General features: G+C 39.6%; 1 protein-coding gene across 2 annotated transcripts in view; it reads right to left on the bottom strand.

Moving 5' to 3' along the window:
- Nucleotides 1-17,733, bottom strand: part of PRKN (parkin RBR E3 ubiquitin protein ligase) — an 890,155-nt gene that overhangs the window by 285,050 nt on the left and 587,372 nt on the right. The window lies entirely within an intron of this gene.

The raw sequence follows: 17,733 nt of genomic DNA on the forward strand, positions 1-17,733 counted from the left end.
AACCATATGCTCTGGTCTCAACTACATTTTGCAAATGATTTTGATTATATGACTCACTGTATCTGAATATGACTTTCATATGCAAATGGGGTATTAAAAGTGTGGAAACTCTCCACAGATCTCATCCCACCCCCACCTTGCCCCCCTGAAATGGATCAACCTAGCATGTCTGTATATTCTTTCTTGATAAATATTTCTTGTTAATTTATTTATTTATTTTATTTATTGTTAGAGTTGGAAGGGACCATGCGGGTCATCAAGTCCAACCCCCTGCCTAAGCAGGAACCCTATAGCATCCCAGCCAAATGGCAGTCCAATTTCCTCTTTAAAATGTCCAGAGTATTGGAGTTCACAACGTCCGCTGATAGGTTGTTCCACTGGTTGATCGTTCTGACCGTCAGGAAGTTCTTCCTTATTTCCAGGTTGAATATCTCCTTGGTCAGTTTCCAGCCGTTGTTCCTCGTCCGGCCCTCCAGTGCCCTGGAGAATAAAGTGATCCCCTCCTCTCTGTGGCAACCCCTCGTATACCTATAGACTGCTATCATGTCCGCTCTGGCCCTCATTTTCTCTAGGCTATCCATGCCCAGTTCCCGCAGTCTCTCTTCGTAAGTCTTGGTTTCTAGACCCCTGATCATTTTGGTTGCTCTTTTCTGCACCTTCTCCAGAGTTTCAATGTCTTTTTTGAAGTGTGGTGACCAGAACTGAACACAGTACTCCAGGTGTGGTCTGACCAGGGCGTAGTAGAGTGGTATTAAGACTTCCCTGGTCTTGGAGTGTATTCCCCTGTTGATGCAGCTTAGGATTGTATTGGCTTTTTTGGCTGCTGCTGAACATTGTTGGCTCATGTTTAGTTGATTGTCCACCAAGACTCCGAGATCTCTTTCGGCGTCGCTACTGCTGAGAGGGGTTTCTCCCAGGCTGTATGTGTGTCATTTCACTGCATCCATTGCTCAGTTTTATTGTTTTCATTTTTATACTATAGTTTTACCTGATTATAAGCTGCCTAGAGTTGCATGCAATAAAATAAATTTAATATATAAATAAAATTCAATACAGAAGGCTAGCCTCCCATTCAGCTTGACTAAAAGGTAAACATCTCTTGGGGCAGGCTTTTTTTGGCCAATATCAGAAGACTTGCAGGAAGCAAGTCATGGACACAGCTGTTTGATTAGTAACAACAACAACAACAATAACAGAATAGGAAGGGACCTTGGAGTTTTCTAGTCCAACACCCTGCTTAGGCAGGAAACCTTACACCATGTCAGACAAATGGTTATCCGACATTTTCTTTAAAACTTGGTGATTGATTGATTGATTGATTGATTGATTCATTTATTTATTTACTTATTTATTTACACTTATATGCCGCCCAATCCCGAAGGACTCAGGGCGGCTTAGAACAATATAAAAATTACAAATAACAGTAGCGATAAAAAAGAAGTCAAGGGGAAAAAACTAATATTTAAAATCGTAATTAAAACTAAAGACAATACAATTGCATACATACTAATTGTTGAAACCAATTTGGACATATGTACAGTGTTGGAACATTCACAACTTCTGGAGGCAAGCTGTTCTGCTGATTAATTATTCTAACTGTCAGGAAATTTCTCCTTAGTTCTAAGTTGCTTCTCTCCTTGATTAGTTCCCACCCCTTGCTTCTTATTCTATCCTTGGGTATTTGGAGAATATTTGACACCCTTTTTTTGTGGCAACCCCTGAGTTATTGGAACACTGCTATCATGTCTCCCCTGGTCCTTCTTTTCATTAAAGTAGACATACCCAGTTCCTGCAACCGTTCTTCATATGTTTTAGCCTCCAGTCCCCTAATCAACTTTGTTGCTCTTGTCTGTCTCAACATCCTTTTTACACCAAAACTGAATGCAGTATTCCAAGTGTGGCCTTACCAAGGCATTATAAAATGGTATTCACATGTCATGTGATGTTGATTCTATCTTATTAGTAAATAAGAATTAGAAAGCCATCGGGAATGCCAAATGTCAAATATAAAATGCAAGCCCTATTTATAGTAGAAGTCAAATCTCTCCAGTATTAATACAGTACTTTAGCCAATATATCATTCAGACTCCCACAATGAAGATGAAACAAACAAAAAGTGCAGGAGAGCTATAAACTCTTTAAAGGTATCAATGAATAAAAGACAGGAAACAGCTATAAGAATGGGAGAAAATTAGCTAGCAGCAATACTGTATACCTAAACATGTGGACTCTTGATGGCATATAATGGAATAATTGACAGTTTGATCTGAAACAGCTAATATTCCTTTCCAGGTGTTGCATTCAATTCAAATGTTTGTTGAGAAATGTTTTATGAAAACAAGAGCTCATCAGCATTGACCAAATTTCCAGAGAACATCTGAATCTTTGTATATTGACTTGTTGAAAAATGTGAAGTGTCCACAAATTTTCTTTGTATTATTTAAATAGGCCTGCAGCGTTCACATAGTGGTTAAAGACAGGATATAACTGCCTTTGGGTTTTATTCAGTAATACATTTATTCCTTGGGGAAATTTCTTTTCTTTCCATAGACCTGGAGTGCTAATTGAGTTATATTCCCTAATAACTAGTAAAGCTAATAAGTTTGGAATGACTGTTGATTCTAAAGAACTGCAAATTGGGCCTCATGACATTTTCAACTCTCCCTGCTCTACCTGCATTTTTAGAAAAAAATCAATACGGAAATGTCTATCCCTTCAACTAAATTAATGGGCTTGTCAATAAGTCAATCATAACTGTCAAAATACAGCAAGATCTGGCGTATAATCAAGAGATGTTTTCTAAGACTGTAAAGAAGATGGCACTGTAGTACTAGGACAATCCCATTGCACTCCACTGGCTGCTAATGTAAGAAAAATGGACTGGGATTAGGGAAAATTGGAATACCGTAATGTGCTTATTACATAGATCTGCCCTTGAAAACCTTCTGGAAGCTTCCATTAGTCCAGAATGTAGTTATGAGTGCATCTTCTTATGCCCTTGTAACACTGCTTCTCTGAGAATTGCACTAGCTCCTGATGGGCTTCTGAATGCACTTCTAGTTGCTGGTCAGTACCTTCAAAGTTCTGCATGGCATTGAATCAAGTTATTCGAGAGACTGATAACCTGTTTCCAAGAATATCTGCCTGGCCAAGATATTTCCACAGGGAGGACATGCTTTCTTTTACGTCTTGTGTCTTGTTGTGTTGTGGAAACTAAAAAGCCGGCCTTTTCTGTGGTTGCCCCTGATCTCTTGCACAATCTGTACCCCCGCCCCACTTCTGATATACAATAGGTCCCCAACTCTCCTTGTCTTTTGATTAGATTAGATTAGATTTATTGGATTTATATTCCGCCCCTCTCCGCAGACTCGGGGCAGCTCACAACAATGGCAAAAACAGTACATAGTAACAAATCTAATATTTAGCAATCTAAATTACAGTTTTAGGTTAAATAGTTTATAAAAGCAACCCCAATATATATAAAAACAAGCACACAATCAATCATACACCAAAAGAACATGGGCAAGGGGGAGATGTTTCAATTCCCCCATGCCTGACGGCAGAGGTGGGTTTTAAGGAGTTTACGAAAGGCAAGGAAGGTGGGGGCCATCCTAATCTTGGGGGGAGCTGGTTCCAGAGGGTCGGAGCCACCACAGAGAAGGCTCTTCTCCTGGGTCCCGCCGGACGACATTGTTTAGTCGACAGGACCCGGAGAAGGCCAACTCTGTGGGACCTAACCGGACGCTGGGAATCATGTGGCAGAAGGCGGTCCCGGAGATATTCTGGTCTTTAGGAGAGCCCTCTCTTGCCCCAGACGTTAGGGTTTGCTGAATGGGAGTTTTGAATGGGAGTTTGAGAAGTTTGTTTTCTTCTGTGCTTGGTTGCCATTTTACACTATTCATTTTTAATTTTTTATTTATTATGAAATGTATATGATGCTCATCTTGTCAGTTGGTGGCAGGAGGTGATGTAGCTTTTGCATTTATATGTGGCTTGTTTGTTATCTGATTTGGACAGTCTTATAATTTTTAAATAAATAAAGGACCTAGAATGATTAAAATAGTAGAAGAGTTTGCCAATTTTGTACATCTCTGTATAAGACTGGCAGAAAAGGTTCATATTCAATGTAGTAAGGATTCACCATTTCTGCAAAATTCCAAGGAAAGTGAAGCATATAAGCAAATTACTTTTATTTATTTATTTATTTATTTATTTATTTATTTATTTATTTATTTATTATTTAGATTTGTATGCCGCCCCTCTCCGAGGACTCGGGGCGGCTCACAGCAGAGAAAAACAAATCATAAATAATCTGAATACATTTAAAACATTTAAGATTTAAAAAGAAACCCCATATAGTACATACACACTCACAAGCATACCATACACAATTTAAACATGCCCAGGGGGAGATGTCTTAGTTCCCCCATGCCTGACGGCAAAGGTGGGTTTTAAGGAGTTTACGGAAGGCAGGTAGAGTAGGGGCCGTTCTAATCTCCGGGGGGAGTTGGTTCCAGAGAGCCGGTGCCACCACAGAGAAGGCTCTTCCCCTGGGGCCCGCCAACCGACACTGTTTAGTTGACGGGACCCGGAGAAGGCCCACTCTGTGGGACCTAATCGGTCGCTGGGATTCGTGCGGCAGGAGGCGGTCTCGGAGGTATTTTACAGAGACTGGAGAAAATGCTGCAGATCTTATGCAGCACTTGAAATTTCCAGCTTTACTCTATTTCCCCAGAGGTATGAAACTCAGTTTGGTTTAGGACATCAGAGTAAAAACCAAGAGACTGTGAGTTCTAATTCTGCCTTAGACACAAAAATTCATCTTTTTAGAACTGTCAAAATTCATAATTTCCAAACTATCGTCATATAATACATACAATACAAAGTTGTGTTGCCATTGTTTCTGACAAATTATTTTCCAGGAAATACATTCAAAACATTTCCAGGAAATATGAACAAAAATGGCAAGTTTCAGTTTTAAGCTCTTAAGGGATTTCCCCCCTCTATATCTTTTAATTAATTAATTAAATAAATTATATTTCTATGCCGCCCAAATCCTTAGGGACTCAGAGCGGCTCACAACAAAACCGAACATGAATCAGTATAAAAACATTTCAATTTAAAATAATTGCAGCCATCCATAGTTTAATGGGACGACCTCACTAGCCATCCCCTGAGATTAATGGACCAGGTCTGTTAGAAAAGCCAGGTCTTTCCGGCTTTCCAGAAGGCTAACAAGGTAGGGGTAGTGTGGATTGCAGGAGGTAGCTGATTCCAGAGAGTTGGGGCAATCACAGAGAAAGCTCTTCCCCTGTGGACCCACCAGCTGACAGTGTTTAGCTGACAGGACCCAAAGAAGACCAACCCTGTGGGATCTTATTGGTTGCTGAGAGGTATGTGGTAGAAGGCGGTGCCTTAATGTGCCTTATTATTTGTATAATGAAGTAAACATATGTATTATTCATTCCTTTTCTTATTTTCCCCACAAGAACCCTGTGAATTAAGTTATGCTAAGAGAGAACATCATCCAACTGGCTTTCACGCCTAAGACATGACTTGAGCTCACAGTCTCCTGATTTCTAACCTTATTCTTTAACTACTAGATCAGTGTTTCCCAATCTTGGCAAATTGAAGATATTTGGACTTCAACTCCCAGAATTCCCCAGCCAGCGAATGCTGGCTGGAGAATTCTGGGAGTTAAAGTCCAGATATCTTCAAGTTGCCAAGGTTGGGAAACACTGTACTAGATCATTCTAATAATTTGCAGATGCTACCTAGTAGCTCCATTAACACCAGAGTGGTAGATGGAAGAGATTTCCAGTAGACAGTTTCCAATGATAACTCTCCTAATAATACTAAAAATGTACTGAATTTGGTATGTCTGTGCTTTTGCTCTGTAATTTCCCCCTCCCTTTCAGTTAACCTGTCACATCATAAGTTTAATATTACTTTTTAATCTGTTGTGCCTTGTGGACCAGACAATTGTTTATCTGCCTTATTTTTTTAAAAAAAATAATTGTCTAAGAATGACAAATAAAACAAAATACTTTTTACACAACTGCTATCTATCAAATAATTATTAGGTACCTTTTCAGCATGCATGCTGTTTCCCAAGAGTCTGGAATAGCTCCAAGGAGTTAAATATACAGTATAATCAAAAAAGGTTTCAGCTTCCTCCTAAAAATGATTGTTTACCTGAAAATTATATTTCAGTATCGCTGGCAACTTCTGTTTTCCTCCTAGCATATTACTAAGTACACCTGTGAAATATCCATCTTTTCTAAAGCTTTATATTACTAGAGGGCAAAAGACTAAGAAAAACAAAATGTCTTTCTGACATTATTTAACTAAGCAGTTGAGTTCTTTCTCTCTATGACAATCCTTTAGTTACCATTATATGTGCAACAGAAATTCTTTGCATTAGTCAATACAGTAATTAAACCTGAAGCTTAAATAGAAGACAATATATGTAGCCCAGGGTTGGAGTGTGGAGTCATTGGTGCTCTCTGAACATGTTTGTTTGCTTGCTTGCATATGGTTATTACCTAACCAGGCAGGGGTGGGTCCTAACTTACCTTACTGATGATTTGTTTCTTCCTGCGCCAAGTGGGCGCACCTCGTGGGCACATATGTGTTTTGTGTGTGCTTGCATTTGCGGTGCCAAAAAATCTCTCTTTTTTTAAAAAAAAGCCAAACACAAAATGGTGGCGCATGCACAGTGCCAGAAACCCACCTTCTGTGCATGTGCAGAAGAATTTCTTTTTAAAAAATCAATAAAAATTCCTCCCCAATTTTTTAAAAAAGATGGCGGGATCCACAGACTGGCACCGACACAACTGATTCCGTGACATCACCGTGACATCACCAGCGTTTGCTACTGATTCTACAGAATCAGTGCAAACTGGGAGGACCCTACCTCTGCAACCAGGTGACATCATGTCTTTGGAGAGAGGCAGCATACAAATCTAATAAATTATTATTATTATTATTATTATTATTATTATTATTATTATTATTATCATCATCATCATCATCATCATCATCATCATCATGGCTGATATGGGGTTTCCTATGTTTATAAGGTTTCAGGAATTCCCTAGCAGTTATTATTATGTCAGTACAACACAGCAAACGAGATCACTATGCTGGATTTTGTAATTCATCACCAGTCAGGCGCTTCCCAAGCATCTAAGACTGCATGATGTAGCGGCGAATTATGTTTGCCGATCCCAGTAAAGCGGCCTTTTGCAATTGACAGATGGAGATTTTGTCAATTCCGATGGTTTTCAAATGTCCGCTGAGATCCTTTGGCACTGCACCCAGCATGCCAAGTACCACGGGGGCCACTTTTACTGGCTTATGCCAGAGTCGTTGCAGCTCGATTTTTAGATCTTCATATTTTACTAATTTCTCTAGCTGCTTCTCCTCAATAATAATAATAATTAGATCTGTAGACTCGGGGCGGCTCACAACAATACTAAAAACAATGTAAAACAAATCCAATAATTAAAAGTCACTAAAAAAAACCTTATTAAAAAGCAAAACATACGCACAACCATACCATGCATAAACTGTATAGGCCCGGGGGAGATGTCTCAATTCCCCCATGCCTGGCGGCAAAGGTGGTTTTTAAGATGTTTATGAAAGACAAGGAGGGTGGAGGCAATTCTAATTTCTGGGGGGAGTTGGTTCCAGAGGGTTGGGGCCGCCACAGAGAAGGCTCTTCCCCTGGGTTCCGCCAGATGACATTGTTTAGTCGACAGGACCTGGAGAAGGCCAACTCTGTGGGACCAAACCGGTCACTGGGATTCGTGCGGCAGAAAGCAGTCTCGGAGATATTCTGGCCTGATGCCATGAAGGGCTTTAGAGGTCATAACCAACACTTTGAATTGTGATCAGAAACTGATTGGCAACCAATCAGTTATGGATTTGACTCATCAGTAGAAACATAGAAATAAACCATTCAACCATTCAAAAGAGACAATAAAAAAGCTAAGAAAGAAACAAAAGTGCCTCTTTTCCAGAACCATTCCTGATGATCTGAACCATTCCTAGTCTTTATTTTAAAAAATCTCTCCCTCCGATTGAACCAAACTCCTGTTGACTAAGAAAGCATGTCCATACGATTTTCTTTATAGCCGTATGGAAACAATTTCTTCTTATTGTTATTTTTAACCTATTCATTTGACTACCATCTAAGGTTTTCTTAGTGGTCCCTTATTTCAATTCTGATCAAGTCTGATACTCTCTATATTATGAGATATGTACACATGATGAAATAGTTAAGGAGATGAACAAGAACCAAACAATCTCAGGATGAGTTTGGTCCAGCCAGATTTCTCAGTCCTGTTTACCCAGGTTGATATTGTGGAATAAAATGTAGGAAAGTCCCCAAGGAGAAAAGTGTTGCAAGGGGGGGGAAAAGGTGCTTCTCTCTTCTGTGTTTAAACTCTCAGGATGAATTAGACACTAAAAACTGTTCAAGCAAGGAGCAAGGGCTCTTCTCCATTTTAAATGTTCCAGGTAGCGCTGAAAGGATGGATTTGCACTATTACCACAACCGCCTTCATCTCTCCTGAGAACAAGAGAGGCTGGGATTACTCTTTTGACTGATACCACTGCTGTTGTGCAGCCTCTGAGCGGAAGATAGCACTGGAAGCCCAGTGGGTTGCTCCTGGTTCGGCCTGGTTCCAGTAGCACTAATGGCGGGAGGCTCTGCCCGCCTGCTCCAAACGCTTCTGCACATGTGCAAAAGCATGCTCACGTGTGCACAAACTGGTAGTAAAGGGTTTTAGAACATACTATTTGAAGCACACTCTCTTGAAGAATAAGACAATGAAAGTGAAACAAAAGGACTCAAACTTCCTAGGAGAAAGGCAATAATTCCCCAGGAGTAATGAGCATCACAAAGACACAACCCCTTGGACCTTACAAGATGGACAAGAAGAGGGGTTGAAATGAGTGAAAATAAACTATACACAGAGGAGACAGCCAACTCATATAGTTAAATAAAATTAAATGTTTGCCTAAAGTTCTAAGTCAAATTGAGTGCCAAATTTGAAGGACAAAAAGATGTGACTTTAAAAAAAAATTAAATGATTTTAAAAAAATTTTTTTTTAAATGTGCCCCCATTGCTGCACAATGGCAACTACTGAATTCACTTAGTTGGTGACCTGGATGTCTTCTATCTGTGGACTAAGCCTTGGCTTACTTTACTGCCCTAAACATATGAAGCCTTGTCAGTCTGTGTCTTTCTTATCCAGAAGGATTCTTTTTTCAAATGTAGGATCAGTTCTAAGAAGAATCTTCCAAGGGAACCATTACTATCTTGTGCCTCCCCCACCACATTGCCTTCTTTTCCAACCATGAATTAGAGAAATGAATGGGTGGAGTTTTAGCATTATATGCAAATATTTTCAACCTAGCCAAGGGAAATAAGGCCGTCTTTGCAGCATGGCAGATTTGCAACTTAAAGAACAAATTTGATTTAAGATTTGTAATAAGAACTTACATCAATAAATTATACTAGATTGATGATTAGTGGTATTATTTATATGCAATATTTTTGTACTACTTATAATGCAGCTGTCTGCACCACAGGGATTAATTATTTTCATAATTTTGTCTAAGTAGTAATATTTGAAAATGTCAAAAAGAAAATTAGATTTTCATTTTCCAGACGTAGAAATTTAATTAAAGCCAACTCGTAGTCAAAGGAGAGCATCCTTCATTGGTCTGTGATGTGCCAATGATGCCATGCAAGAGACCAGAAGATCAAAAAGCAAGTCTTGGAATATTAATAGAGAACGTGCAAGTCTGTGTTCACAGTTTGGAAGTCCTGGAGTTTGTCTATTCGAAATAGACTATAGGGGGAAAATATATGGAAATGATTTTTTCAATAGAATAGTATTCCTGTTTATAAAATGTTTCTAATTGTGAATAGATAACTGAATAATCTATTGGAAGCCACCCAGAATTACTTGGAACAGTGAGATGGATGGCATATTCATTTTATAAATAAACAACATATAATCTGAATGAAGTTGAAATGCTTCTCACTCTTACCTAAGATTACAAATTAAATTCAGCTTTCAGGTAAAGACAGTCCCAATAAGTCTTTAAAATCATGCACTCTGCCATGCAGAAAAATTGCTTCTGGAACCAAGTTATCTGTTACACTATTGGCACGAATGGACTGCAATTTACAAAGTTTTGGGAAGAATGCTTTTGGCCAAAGTTTTATGTAGAGGGCTTTAAACTGAATCCATTGAGAATTGGGATAGAAACTCTGAATAAACTTGTGTATTCCAGGAATAAATGACAGACTAATATCCTGGGACTATTAAACCATTCAATTAAAAATTGGGAATTACATTTGCTCATAAAACTCATGGACTTTCCTGTTTATAATGCTCAAAGTATAGATGAGCTCAAGCATTTTTCAAAAGGCAAAAATGATTTAGTAATTATAGCCAAGACTACAATTACCTTGGCTGTAGTATAGTATCTGACACAATTTGTTCAAATGAAAAAGTAAGAAGAAGAAATGAGGTGTTTCATTAGGTATGAATTTTTAAATTTCAATGCTTGGTCTAAAATCATGGAAAGAATAGGGCCATCCTGAGCCACCATGTGAAAGCATTCTTCCTGAACAGTGAATTAACTATAATTCTTACTAAACTAACTAAACTTACTAAACTAAAGAACTATAATTCTTACTAAATGGTAAGGACATGAAAAGTATTTGAAGGAGGAGTTTCACAATATGTAGGAGGTAAATGGAATAAATCCTGCTTTTGTATCATTAAAGCATATTCTGTAAGCTTGGTATGGTTATTGCTCCTGATGCCTGTAATATTAACTGACCATATGGGTTTCTGATAAAGACTACCACTAGTTAATATCCTTGATATTATTGTGCATGTTTGCATGTGTACATCCCTCTGAGAGTTTTTGACTCTTGATGCTCACTTAGACATGTCACGTTTTCTTGGTAAGATGTTGGAAGTAGTTTGCTACTGCCTCCTTCCTAGAGCTCAGAGAAGGAGAGTGACTTCCTCATTTTAATCACTACACCAAACAGGCTCTTTGAATTTTGGGGAGTATTTAGATCAAGTGATCACTATAATAATTTTAATTTTAATTTTAATTTTAGATTTTTATGCCACCTCTCTCCGTGGACTCGGAGCGGCACTATTATTACCATGGATGCATTTACTAGACGTGAAAGTAACTACCATTTCAAACTTGTTGTTCTGTCTTAGTGCTGAGCCCCAATAATCAGATAGAAACATAGAAGTCTGATACACACAAATTGTCTAACAAATAAATGGATTTAATATTTACAAAAGTCCCAGTATTGGAAAAGTTTTTAAAGAGGTTTTTCAAAGAGAGAAGCAAATCTAGCAAAGTCTTACCAGTTGGCCAAAATCCCAGAGCGAAGATAAACATGATAATAATTACCAGCTGCAGCAAGAGTTCCAAGTTGTAGTTATCCTACAGTAACTGGAAGACCAAAGCTCATTAGCAAAGCTAACAATGTACTCTTTTGAAACACAAACTGAATTCAAGAGTCAAGATGAGATGATCAGGGCCACCATCAGGAATTTTGGGGCCCCATACAGCCTAAGTGTCTGGGCCCCCCCGGCCATTTTAAAACTACTGCCCCCCAAATCCGGTGCCATGCCCACCATGGCCACACACCCGGGGCAAGCCCTCCCCCGGCCCTCTGAGGTCAAACACAGCCCTGATGTGGCCCTCAATGAAATTGAGTTTGACACCCCTGGCCTAGAGGCTAAATCCTATGAACAAGGGCTAAGAGAATGAGTATGTTTAACTCAATAAATAGAAAACTGAGGGGGAATATAATAGTAGTTTCTCAATCCTTAAAGGGCTGCCACAGAGCAGATGGCATCTATTTATTCTCCATGCCACCTGAAAGTAGTACAAGAAGCAATGGGCGGAACCTTACCAAGAAGAAATGCAATCTGGAAATAAGGAAAAACTTGGGACTGGGCGGCATAGAAATAAATAAATAAATAAATAAATAAATAAATAAATAAATAAATAAATAAATAAATAAATAAATAAATAAATAAATAAATCCCTTCTTTTTTATTAAAAGAAATTAATAGAAACATAGAAACATAGAAGACTGATGGCAGAAAAAGACCTCATGGTCCATCTAGTCTGCCCTTACACTATTTCCTGTATTTTATCTTACAATGGATATATGTTTATCCCAGGCATGTTTAAATTCAGATACTGTGGATTTACCAACCACGTCTGCTGGAAGTTTGTTCCAAGCATCTACTACTCTTTCAGTGAAATAATGTTTTCTCAGGTTGCTTTTGATCTTTCTCCCAACTAACTTAAGATTGTGTCCCCTAGTCCTTGTGTTCACTTTCCTATTAAAAACACTTCTCTCCTGGACCTTATTTAACCCTTTAACATATTTAAATGTTTCGATCATGTCCCCCCTTTTCCTTCTGTCCTCCAGACTATACAGATTGAGTTCATGAAGTCTTTCCTGATACGTTTTATGCTTAAGACCTTCCACCATTCTTGTAGCCCGTCTTTGGACCCGTTCAATTTTGTCAATAATAATTTTAAAAAACCAAAATCCATTACTATTAAAACTAAAACAACCAGCAAAACTATTAATAAAAACAGGTGAGGGCTGGGTTTTTTTCTCTGTTATTATTTAAGTGCTTTTACCATATGCTTTAAATCAAGAATCACTTCTCCCTCTGTTTCTCTCTCTTTTCTGTCATTCTCTGCCTCAATCATTTTCTCATTTCTCTTTTTTTCTCCCCTTTTTTCTATCATTTCTCTCTCTCTTCCTTCCACTCTTCTCTCTCTCTCTTTCTTCCTCTCTTTCACTCTCTTCCTTCCTCTCTCATCTCTTTCTTTCTTTCTCTTTCTCTCTCTTGCTTTCTTTCTCTTTCTCTCACTCCCTTCCTCTCTCATCTCTTTCTTTCTTTCTCTATCTTGCTTTCTTCCTCTCTCTCACTCTCTTCCTTCCTCTCTCATTTCTCTCTCTCTCTCTTTCTCTCTCTCTCTCTCTTTCTCTATCTTGCTTTCTTCCCCTCTCTCTTTCTTTCTCTCTCTCTCTTTCTCTATCTTGCTTTCTTCCTCTCTCATCTCTCTCTCTCTTTCTTTCTCTCTCTCTCTCTTTCTCTATCTTGCTTTCTTCCTCTCTCTCTTCCTTCCTCTCTCATCTCTTACTTTCTTTCTCTCTTTCTCTATCTTGCTTTCTTCCTCTCTCTCACTCTTCCTTCCTCTCTGATCTCTCTGTTTTCTTTCTCTCTCTTTCTCTATCTCTCCCCCTCTTTCTCTCTCTCTCTTTTTCTCACTTTCCCTCTCTTGTTTTCTTTCTCTTTCTCTCTTGCTTTCTCTCTCACACTCTTTCTCTCTCTCGTTCTCTTTCTCTTGCTATCTCTTTCTCTCCCCCTATTTCTCTCTCTCTCACTCACTTTCTCTCTATCTTGTTCTGTCATCGCTCTCACTCTCTCTCATTCTCCGGAGGCTGGTGAAAGTAATTTTCAATTACTTTCAATTGTAATTTTCAATTACAATCAACCTATCTCTCCTTCCTTCCTTTCCCCCCTCCCTCTTTTCCTTTCCTTCCTTCCCTTCCCCTTTCTCCTTCTTTCCCTTCTTCCTTCATTCCAACCAACCAACCTATCTCTTCTTCCTGTTTCCTTCTCCTCCCTCTTCCCCTTCCTTCCCCTCCGTCTTTCCCTTCCTTCCCTCCCTATTTTTCCTTCCTTCCTTCCTTCCCTTCTGTGTCCTCCTGGCCTTCTCTTCCCCTCCCCTCCCTTTCCCCGATGAGGGCAAGAGCCGCAGCCGGGCGGGGAGCGCCCCACTCGCTTCGTTCCCGCCGCAGGGCATGGTCGGGACTCGGGAGCCCGCTGGTCAGGGCTCGGTCGGCGCCACCAGGAATCCAGGAAACCGGGGTCAGTTGACGGTGCCTGGAATGTCGGGCGCGTGGGCTGACGCGCGCTTTCTCCACCCCCTTGCTGCCAGCAGCCCAACCCGGAAAATTCAAAGTAAGAAAAACCTTCGCTCTTACTTTGAATGCTCCGGGCAGGCTAGCAGGGAGATGGAGAGAGCGCGGTGGCCCCCGCTGTGAGAATGCCTGCAGGGAAGAGAGGCGGAGCGGACGGGTGGGCGAGGGCAGCGGCGAGTAGCCAGGGGGGCGCGAGGGGGCTAGAGGCGCGGGGGGGCGGGGGCGGCCGCGGCTTCGTGCGCGCCCTTGGAAAAGGGTGCACGGAGGGGGGCTTTTGGGGGATGCTGGCGCATGCGTGGGAAGCCTACAACTTGCGCTTGTGTTAAATTTTGTTTCTTTCCTAAGCAGCCTTCTGTGTAAAAAAATCCATTTGGGAACGACTCGTTCCCAAATGGATTTTTTTACACAGAAGGCTGCTTAGGAAAGAAACAAAATTTAACACAAGCGCAAGTTGCAACCGCCACCCCGAAGGGGCTCCTACCTTCGCCGCACGCTTTACTCTGGGACTGGAGGACCGCGCTGCCAAAGGCTCCGTCGGGGCTTCTTCGAGTCCTGCCTCGTGAGGGCCAGAGGGCCCGCCTTTTTCGTTGGTGAGGCAGGCAAGAGAGGGCCGGTACTGCGCATGTGCGACGGCGGGCAAAACCGGGGGCCCTCATGGCCGGGCCCGGTACACCAGTACCAGTAGTACCCCCCTATCGGCGGCCCTGGAGATGATTCTAAAATGAATGATGTTGTTTTATGCAACAAGGCAGAGCATGCCTCACCCTTAAATAGTGTGAGGGTGTGACACAATAGCCAGGAATACTACTCATGGGTCAATCTCCTCTTAGCCAACCATTTGTGTCTCCTAGATGCTCTATGAACTCTGGCATACAGAACAGGCTCCTCTTCTTTCCTGAATCACTCAGCACAGGAAATGCTACATCATTCCTGAGATTGACACACTCATGCCAGGAAGTGCAGAAGGCCCTGATTGTTCTGACCCTGACCCCTCATCGATTTCACTGTCACTCTCAGGTACCAGGAATACAGAATGCCTGCCTCACCCCTCCACAGTCTCTGCATCCTCTGAGTCCATAACTATTTGCGTAGGATGCGAGTGAACCAGCACGCTTGTCTTCCACAAAAACAGACACACGAAGATCTTAATGTATAGATCTCCTTCAAAACAGTGTTTCTCAACCTTGGCAATTTTCAGATGTGTGGACTCTATACTGGCTGGGGAATTATGGAAAGTGAAGCCCACACAATTTAAAGTGATTAAAACCGAGAAACGCTGCTGTTAAACACACGGCTTTCATCAAATCCCACTGGTGTTCTTACAAATCTTTAAAACAGTAGTTACCTTTGTTCCTTTCTTGTAGTAATTTCAACAGTAACTAATGGTAACTTGGATTATGTATTAATATAGCCATGGAGATCTCTAGGTACAATCCCCTCCCCCTTCGTTTTCCAATTTTCATAGTAATGCTTTCTTCTCACATCTCTTTGGAGCATGTCACAAAATATGATTTACCATGCAAGAATAATAGGATGCAAAGTTCCTGCCACCCTCAAATGCCTATAGCAACACGAGGGCTTGCATTCCCTGTCCCCCAACCCACTTCTTTTCTTAGCATTTACATCTAACATCAGGTTTATGTTCCCTTGTGGGTTGTAATCCCTTATTATTATCCTATTTTTGCATGGGGGGGGTTGCATTAAAAGATGCTGCATATCTCTCTACAAAGCTCATTTTTAGCTGAAAATTTCAGTACTCTTCTTACCAGTGAGATAACTCTAAATCGGCTTTCATGCATATGCAAGTCTATCCTTCTAAGCACTGTATTAATTATTTCAAAGATATTTAGAGGTCAGCAGCGACACAAACCTCTATGCATAGAATCATGTTAATGTAGGACACTCTTAAGAAAAATGGAACAGATCATTGTACCATAGCAAAATATCAGAGTATCTGAAGTGTTTTTCTTTTTTAAAAAAAGTGAATACCAGACCAGCTTCTATATACAAATATTCAGTATCAATGCAGATTTAACTCTGCTATACACACACCTGCATACTTATTTTAAAATGTATTTATTTATTTAATTTATATAGCCATCATCGGACTTTTATGTGATCCTAGGCAACTTAAACTTGCTATTTAACAAAATCCAAACCTCAATTTGTATTCTCGAGTTAAAATGATTGGATGTTATATAATGAGTCCTATTTTCTGTTTGGTATTGAGAACAAAGTACATGCCATACAGGCAGAAAAGCCCAGGTTCAATCTTGTCACTTCTTGTCAAAAAGGACAGAGATGCTAATAAAGACCCTCCCTTTTGTACCTATAAATATGAAGAACAACTCTAGATACAGTAGTAATGGAAAACTGCTCTGACCCAAAGCACAATCAGTCAAACAGAAGGCTATAGGAAAATAATGAAAATAGAAGAGTAAAAAGGAGAAGGAAAAGCAGGCAGGCACATAAACCCTGAAATTGCACAAGGGGACAAACTCAACATCACATATTGCTGAATGTTCACCTTCCATATCTCTTCAATGTATAATAGTCCTTTTGGTGAGTTACGTGAGTCATCAAGAGATCTATTACTGTGGAATATATTAGTCCCTGCAAATTTCATCCTTAAATAACTCTGCATCTTCAATGACATATAGATGAATCAGTTCCACTACATTTTCTAACTTTTCCATTCTTAATTTTGCAATAATCTTCATCCACTTTAATGTGCATACTTTTGTGCAGTTTTCAAATTACATAAAACGGCGATTTCATTATGGAGCACACATCAATATTTGAAAAATTGAAAGTAGATAAACATTTATTAAAATACAAACCAAATTTATATCGTATTTATCCCTAAATACAGTTACAACTATCCATTCAAGTATGATGCAGTTGTTTTGACCTTCAGGTTGATATAATCAAAGCTTTGTGTGTGTGTGTGTGTGTGTGTTGTTGTTGTTGTTTAATTTCAGCAACACAGTCCCTAGATAATTTCAGAAGCAGAAAGTCAAATGTTAATGAAAACTGCCGTCTATGATCATTATGCTTCATAAATTTGTCAAAACAACAACAGAATCAACAGTGCTAATTTGCACATTTAAGCAACTAAACAGTATGAATGGGGAAACCACATTTTCTCCTGTAGCATGAAGGTTTCTGAATGCCTACTGAGGCTACAGAGCGATAATCGTCTTTATCATATTCTGGACAAAACCTACCGATACCAATATTCTTTTCAGGCTTTTCACCTGAACTGGGGTACCTGCAGTTTTCATCCAAAACAATTAAATTAATACCTTGTGTAAAACAATGCACTTTAAATCACATTTAAAAATCAAGCAAACTTTTCTTTTACTCTATAAATCATTTTCAGAAAATCAGCAACCTTTTCCCCCTTAAAGAAATTACATTTTGTTTTTTGTTTCTTTCTTCATTTTCTCTCATGGATTTTTGATTGCATATACCTTCATTTTTTAACTTAATCAGAAAAGATGATCTAGCCAATAAACATTTGTATTATTATCTTGAGTAAGTGAAGTGAACAAACTAGGAAATATGAAGTTATTGAATGAAGTTTAGCTTCCTGTAGTTGACTCAGAACATGAAAAGTGGAAGTCATTTATCACTTCTGTCTCTAATTCCGTGTCCAGCACTTTTAAGATATTACCATTTAACACTATTTGATGATGAAAATTTAGACCAAACCATGTGG

Source organism: Erythrolamprus reginae, chromosome 1 (assembly GCF_031021105.1).
Source record: "Erythrolamprus reginae isolate rEryReg1 chromosome 1, rEryReg1.hap1, whole genome shotgun sequence".
Classification (NCBI taxonomy): domain Eukaryota; kingdom Metazoa; phylum Chordata; class Lepidosauria; order Squamata; family Dipsadidae; genus Erythrolamprus; species Erythrolamprus reginae.